We start from the raw sequence: 7907 nt of genomic DNA, 5'->3' as shown, positions 1-7907 counted from the left end.
CAAATTCTCTGTAAATGTTCATTAAAATTATTTTTAAAAAATAAAAGTATGTTGGATTTAAAAAAATAAAATAAAAAGTCGCTGGAGGCGCGTTGAGTGCCGAGTGGCCCTGCCCCGCCAGCCCGCTCCATAACAGCCAGTCATGGAGCGCAGAGGGGTGCCGGTTCCTGGCTAAATCGACATTGAAGCGAAGACCTGAAGCAGAGGCAGCAGAGGAGGAAGCGGCCGAATCTGAGGGCGGCGGCGGCTGGAGAAGCCCGGGCTGCTTGGGATGTTCAATCATGAAATGAGTACGTACAGAGCAGATTCAGATGGCAGTGTCCTGCTACCTCAAACACCGACAATTCATGGATTCCGAAGGTCCACTCAAACAAGGACTGAGACTAACACAGACTTCTGAAGTGATGGCCGCTAATCTCACAGTCCAGTCAGAGCTTCTGAAAGAGATGGCAGCTAATCTCACAGTCCAGTCAGAGTCCAGTTGTGCCAACATAGTATCTGCAACCTCTTGCCAGGCAGAGCCCCAACAATATGAAGTACAGTTTGGACTGCTATGGAATTTCCTCAATGATTCTGATTCCGAGCACAGCCACAAAGTGATGCCTTTCCTCTATCCTCTTTTTGTCTACCTCTATCACAGTCTGATCCAAAACAGTCCGCAGAGCACAGTGGAGAGTTTTTACAGTCACTTCCATGGGATGTTCTTACAGAATGCCAGCCAGAAGAAGGTCATTGAACAGCTGCAGGACACTCAAATCATCCAGGACATCTTGTCCAACTTCACGTGCATTCCTAGATAACAAGTATGTGGTCTGTCTCCAAGAAGACAGCTACAACTACCTTGTCTATTACCTCCAAAGTGACAACATTGCCCTGTGCAAAGTCTTCTCGTTACATATTCATCTTAATGTGCAATCTGCCAAGAGAACAGACTACCAGCTTTATGCTAGCTGGCAGCTCCTCTCCTAGTGAGAGCAGCAGCTAGAGTCCTCTGACATGCCCACCCCTCTTCTGCAAAATGAGGCTGCCCTGGAGATGCTGCAGGAAAGCATCAAGAAAGGCAAGGCCGGGCCTCCTTCACTCACCAACATCTGTTTCTACACCTTCTACAACACAGAGCAGCTGCTGAACACTGCAGAAATTTCCCCAGATAGTAAACTGCTTGCTGCTGGGTTTGACAACTGCTGTGTAAAACTTTGGATTTTACAATCCAAGAAGTTGAAGTCTGAACCCCACCAAGTAGATGTGTCACATATCCATTGGCTTGTGATACCCTTGAGGAAAAGGTCTGAGTATCACTTTTTCTTCCCTCTGTATGCCTTACTAATTTGTTTAGAGTATCCCTGCCAAACATGCCTGACTTGCCTTACAGAGAATAGACTTAATTTTTCCCCATTGTGTAACTAACCCTAAACTGATGTCATATAACCCATAGCCATTTAATTCCTGCTAATTTCTAACTTTGAAAAAGATGGTGGTGAGATGTTTTAGGTTTTTGGGGTTTTTTAAAAAAGAATTGCTCAAATAGTCCACAGGTAGTTGACCTAACCCAAAGGAAGCACTTCACATGTGACTTTATGCTTCCAGAAAACACATTGGAAAGTCAGCTGTGAGTCTAAAGTTAGTTTCTGCATTCATTTAATATCACAATTATAGTCAATGAAATGTGACTTTTATCAAAACCTAAAGACCTTTAGCTAATACAGACTTCAGTTGGGATTATAGTGATTATCCTTGCTTATCTGTCTGAACATTTGTACAAGTACAAATACAAGTAGGATTAAAAAAAAGTCGTTGGAGGATCAGCTATGGGTTAATTCTAACCCAGCAACAACAACAAAATCAAAACCCTGTAATGTCAAATGTCAACAGCATGACACTGAGAAATTAAAATTCTCATACATGGGGCTGGTAGGAATTCAAAGGGTATAGTCACTTTAGAAAAATGTTTGAGTTTCAAAAAAACCAAAAATTTAGTTTCTTATTAAGTTCTCAGATAGGAAACTGTTGCCTTGATACAACCAGATATCAAACTTGGAGGCATTCATTCTAAAATGAAAACTTCACTGAAAAAAATCTCAATTTTATGGCCATTTTATTTATTTACATTGCCAGAAACTAGGAACAAATCAATAGTCCTTAAGTCACTGGAACGAACACACGAACACACACACACACAAGCCACACACAGAGTCTTTCAACTTTTGAAAACCTTTCTAGAGCTATGCTTCAGTTTTTTTTAAGCAAATATCTAGATTTTCTCTGTATAAGTAGTATTTCATTAGAATGAATACTGACATTTGTATACTTTCCTCACATCAATTGTGCCAAATAATTCAAGAAAGTCAAGTTGATTCATGAAAATCAACATGATGATCCCACCTCTGCATCAGTCAGGTGGCACCAAGTCAATTCTGAATCATTACGATCTCATTATGATACAGCAGAATGGTCCAATGAGATTTTCTCAGCTATAATCCGTATGAAAGCAGAATGCCATGTATTTTGTCTTGTGGAACCATCAGATGGGCTGTAATCTATTGGTCTATCTGTATACTAGCTCTTTGTGATAACAGGGCTCCCTGAAGCATGGACTGCTCAAAACAAAAAATTCAAACTCATTGCCATCAAGTCAGTCAGTTAGGACTCAAGGCAACCTTCCAAACCCGGTGAGACTTCTGGCTTCAGATGGGGATGGGGTGGGGTGCCACTGGCAGCTTTGGTGACTCTAGATAATCAAAGCAGCCCTCCATTGAGTTTCGGAGGCTGTAAATCTCAGAAGGAAGAAACTGTCCATTCTTCTCCCATGTAGTCAATGATACATTCAAATCCCTAGAGAAGTGCAGGCTTTTTATGAGCAATGCAACTCATTACTGACTAAGCCACCAGAGCTCCCAGGAACTACTGTTTTTTCAGGTAACATCATTCGACTACACCTTTATAGCAATTTTATGAACAACAGGCTGGAAACTTGCTCTATCATGGACCATCTTTACAATCTCTGCCACGCTAGAACCCATTGTTGCATTACTGTATCAATCCATCTCTTTGAAGGTCTTCCTCTCTTTCTCTGTCTACCTTTCCCAACATGATGTCATTTTTGAACGACTAGACTCTCATGATAACAGGCCCAAAGTATGTGAGATGAAGTTTTAACTTCCTTGCCTCTAAGTAGTACCATGGTTGTACTTCCTCCAAGACAGATTTGTTTGTTCTGTTGGCAGTCCATGAAATACTGAATACTTTTCCAATACTACAATTCAAAAGTATCAATTTTTGTTTCTCGTGACACACACTCCTTATTTTATACTGTATAAAACAACAACACCACACACATACACAAACCCCAACACATAATCTATTAATGAGGAACAATGATGTATAAGGACTGAGGTGCACCTGATTCAAGTTATACTGCATCTTTCTCATTTTCTTTACCTTCCCCTCCCTCCACCCATGTCTTTTGATTTCTTGCTGCTGCTATCATCAGTGTTGACTGTAAGGCCAAATAAAATTAAATCCTTGCCAACTTTAATATTTTCTCGATCTATCATGATGATACCTATTGTTCCAGTCAGGAGGATTTTTGTTCCCCTGATGTGGACAGATAATCCATATTGGAGGATATAGTCTTTGATCTTCTGCAGTAAGTGCTTCAAGTATTTTTCATTTTCTGCAAGCAAGGATGTGTCATCCGCAAAACATGGTTATTGAGGAGTCTTCCTCCCATCCAGCTTCTTGAATTCCTTCCTTAGTATATAGGTTAAAAAGATATGGGGAAGGGATGTAAACCTGACACCTTTCCTGATTTTAAACCATGTAGTACTCCCTTGTTCTGTTCGGACAACTACTTCTTGGTTTGCATATAGGTTTTGTTGCTTCTAGGTGCCATCAAATTGCATACAACTCATAGCTACCCTATGATTTGAACCCTGTCCTATCCTGCAACATCTTTATTATCCCCAACACACTTGAACCCATTGACACATAGTCATTGTATCAGTCAGTCCCACTGAGGGTCTTCCTCTCTTTTGCTGACCTTCCACTTTTCCAAGAATGATGTCTCTCTCCAAAGAATAGCCTCTCCTAAAAACATGCCCAAAGTATGTGAGATGAAGCTTCACCATCTCTAAGGAGCACTTCGATTTTACTCTCTCTAAAATATATGTTTGTTCTCTTGGCAGTCCAATGGGCTATTCAGTACTCTTCTCCAACACTGTGAGCTTACACAGTGAGTTAAAATCTACAGTTAGTGACTTCTCCAGATTCTTGAGAAATACTGATGTCGGTTGCAGGACTAAGGTGTGTCTGATTCAGGCCATATTATTTCCCATTACTTGCCATGCATCTGAGAGCTGAACAATGAATAAGGATGACAGAAAAAGAATTGATGCTTTTGAGCTGTGGTGATGGAAAAGAGCACTGAACATCCCTTGGATAGCCAAGATAGTAAACAGTTATGTCCTGGAGAGAGTGCTCTTTGGAGGCAAGAATAATGAGGCTTTGCCTCACATACTTTGGGCATGTTGCTAGGAAGGGCTATTCCTTGGAGAAGGACATGATGCTGGGAAGAGTGGAGCATCAATGAAGGAGAGGAAGACAGACCCTCAACCAGGTGGACTGACATGGTGACTGCTTCAATGGGCTCTTGTGTGTCAGGAAGTCTGAAGATGGCACAGGAAAGAACAGGGTTCAACTCTTGCTCGTAGGGTCACTATGAGTCTTATTTGACTCAATGGCACCTAACAACAACTTCAGCACTACAATTCAAAGGCATAGACTCTTCTGTCATCTTTCTTCACTGCCCAGCTCTCAGGATCATAGCAAGTGAATGGAAAAATGTGGCTTGAAACTGGGGCACCTTAGACTTTAAACTGACACTGTTGCTCTTCAAGACTTTGGAGAGTCTTGCAATACATCTCTTAATCTCCTGGCTGCTGGTGCCAAGGATGTTGGTTATAGGTCCAATTAAGATGAAATAATTGACCATTTCAATAATTTCTTCTTCTTCTATCATAATGTTTTTTTTATTGGACCAGTGGTGAGGATTTTTGTCTTCCTGATGTTGAGATGCAATTCATATTGAAGGCTGTAGTCTTTGATCCTCTGTAGCAAAAGTTTTAAGTTCTCCCTTTCAACAAGTAACGAGGTTATGTCATCTACATAACGTTGGTTGTTAAGTCTTCCTCTGATCTTGATGTCATATTCTTCTTCATAGAATCCAGCTCCTTGAATGATTTGCTCAGCATACAGATTGAACAGGTATGGATACATCCCTCATACACACCCTTCCTAATTTAAACTATGTGATGTTTTCTCGTTCCATTTAGACAACAGATTATTGGTCTAGGTACAGATTTTTGTATGAGCACAATTCAGTGTTTTGGGAATCCTATTCTTCCCAATGTTGGCCATAATGTGTTATGATTCACACAGTCAAATGCCTTGGAGTAGACAATAAAACATGGATACACATTCTTCTGGTATTCTCTGCTTTTAGACAGGACCCATCAGACATCAGGATTGATATCCCTGATGCCATGGTCTCTTCTAAAACTAGTTTGAACTTCTGACAGTTCACAGTCTATGTACCGTTCTTTGGATGACCTTTAGTAACATTTTGTGTTATTAGTAACACTGTTTCTTATGCTGAGTGAAATATCCCAGTCACAAAAGGACAAATATTACATGATGCCACTGTTGTAGAATGGGACTGTCCTTGGGGTTGGGGAGAGACTGAGTAAGATGGGTTCAATAATGTATACTGCACTGAAACAGAGGAGGGAGAAAACTGTTTAAAAGAGATATATAACTAGGTATTTCTGTCATCACAGGAGACTAGAGCGAGGGCTACATGGTGGAGGGGACCTGGGGGAGGGTTTGTAAAACAATGAAAGAATCTTTTCTTTTACTTTTCCATAATTTTTGGACTCATGTACTTATAACTTGTTAGTCAAATTTGTGTCTTCTAGGTTGCAACACCCCCATGATACATCTTCAAGGATATGAACATGTACGGCCCAGCACAATCAATAAGAGTGCATCTAAATTCCAAAATCAATCTCCATAATAGTCTATGTGTTTCCTACTGCCAAAGGGGCCCTTTAGAGTAGTGAGAGAAGATCTTCACCCTGAAACCCACAGCGTCCCTTTTCAGCAGGAAGTAGCTAAGAGAATACGCCATCCCCTTTTCCTTATGACTCAGGGTGAAGTCTCTCTCAGGGAGGAGTGATAGGGAATGGCAAAGGACACACTGACAAAGAAGATTAATCAGAACTGGCTTTGACAAGCACTGTGGCATTTGGACAAGAACAAACTGGGAGGAGGGTAGAGAGAATAGTGCAACAATGAATGAATGGAAACCCAAAATCTCTGTATATGTTTATGAAAATTAATAAAATACAGAAAAAAAAACACTGTTTCATAATTTCCAAATTCTATTAGATCATATTTCTTGGGAATGGGAACAAATGTGGATTTCTTCCAATCAGTCAGCCAGGTAGCTGTCTTCCAAATTTCTGGCATAGGCTGGTGAGCACATCCACAGCTTCAACTGTTAGTTGAAGCATGTCAATTAGTATCTCATCGATTCCTGAGGCCTTATTTATTTTACGATTCCTTTAATACAGTTTGAATATCTTCCCGCATCACCACTGACTCTTTATCATATGCTACTTCTGGAAATATTTCCATGTTAACCAATCCTGGTACAGTGACTTTGTATTCTCTCTATCTTCTTTTGATGCTTACTGGATCATTCAAGATTTTGCCCTTAGTATCTGGCAGTATTGTAACTTGAGGCTTGAATTTGTTTTTCAGTTCTTTCAACTTGAGAAATGCCAAGCGAATCTTTCTATGAAGATAGCACCAAAGGTGAAGAAGGAAGCCCCCACCCTTTCCAAAACTGAAGCCATAGCAAAGGCATTAAAAGCCAGGAAGGCAGTCCTGAAGGGCATCCACAGCCACAAAATAAGAAAGATCTGCACATCACCCACTTTCTGGTGGCCTCAGAAGGCAGCCCAAATATCCCAGGAAGCACCAACCTCCCCCTTCCACCGGAGATATAAGCGTGACTACTATGCCATCATCAAATTTCCCCTGACCACTGAATCAGCCATGAAAAAGATAGATGGTAACAACACACTTGTGTTGACTGTGGATGTCAAAGTCAACAAACACCAAATCAAACAAGCTGTAAAGAAGCTCTATGACAATGTTGTGGCCAAGATCAACACCTTGATGGAGAGAAGAAGGCCTATGTTTGACTTGCTCCTGACTATGATGCTTTGGATGTTGCCAACAAAATTGGGGTCATGTAAGATGTGTCAAGCTGGCTAATTCTAAACACAAATTTTTCTCACCAATAACAAAAGAGAGAGAGAGATATCTCGAGTGAGTTCTTCCCTTTTTGTTCTCCAACTCCAGGTCTTTGCACATGCCATCAGAATACTTTGCTTTTCCTTCTTGAGCTGCCCTTTGAAATCTTCTGTTCATCTTTTTCACTTCGGCATCTCTTCCCATTGTTTTGGCTTCTTGATGCTCTAATGCAATCTGATATTCATTTTCGTCTTTTATTCCTCCTCTATCTTTGTAACAGCCTCCTGCTCTTTTCATGAATGATATCTTTCATGTCATCAAATAACTCATCTGGTCTTTGATCAGTAGTGTTCAAAGCCTCAAACTTATTCTGAAGATGATTTTTAAATTCAAGTGGGATAGCTGTAAGGTTATTTTTTGGCTCTTGTGAACTTGTTTTCATTTTGTTCCGCATCAGTTTGAACTTGTACAGGAGGAACTGTTGGTGTGTTCCACAGTCAGCACCTGGCCTATTTTTGACTGCTGCTATTGAGCTGCGGCAAAAAATTCTTTTCACAGATGTAGTCAATCAGATTCTTTTTTTTTTTTTT

The 7907-nt window shown here is 40.6% G+C and overlaps 1 protein-coding gene and 1 pseudogene across 1 annotated transcript in view; one reads left to right on the top strand and one right to left on the bottom strand.

The window, feature by feature from the left end:
- LOC102864537 (E3 ubiquitin-protein ligase UBR1-like) overlaps positions 1 to 7907 on the bottom strand; it is a 215554-nt gene that overhangs the window by 180481 nt on the left and 27166 nt on the right. The gene's annotated exons all lie outside the window — the stretch shown is intronic.
- Positions 282 to 1292, top strand: LOC102847140 (annotated as a pseudogene).

Source organism: Elephantulus edwardii, unplaced genomic scaffold (assembly GCF_000299155.1).
Source record: "Elephantulus edwardii isolate Elephantulus edwardi_28Jun2011 unplaced genomic scaffold, EleEdw1.0 scaffold00026, whole genome shotgun sequence".
NCBI lineage: Eukaryota > Metazoa > Chordata > Mammalia > Macroscelidea > Macroscelididae > Elephantulus > Elephantulus edwardii.
Note: the sequence above shows the minus strand (reverse complement) of the source record. Positions and strands in the feature narration are given on the sequence as shown.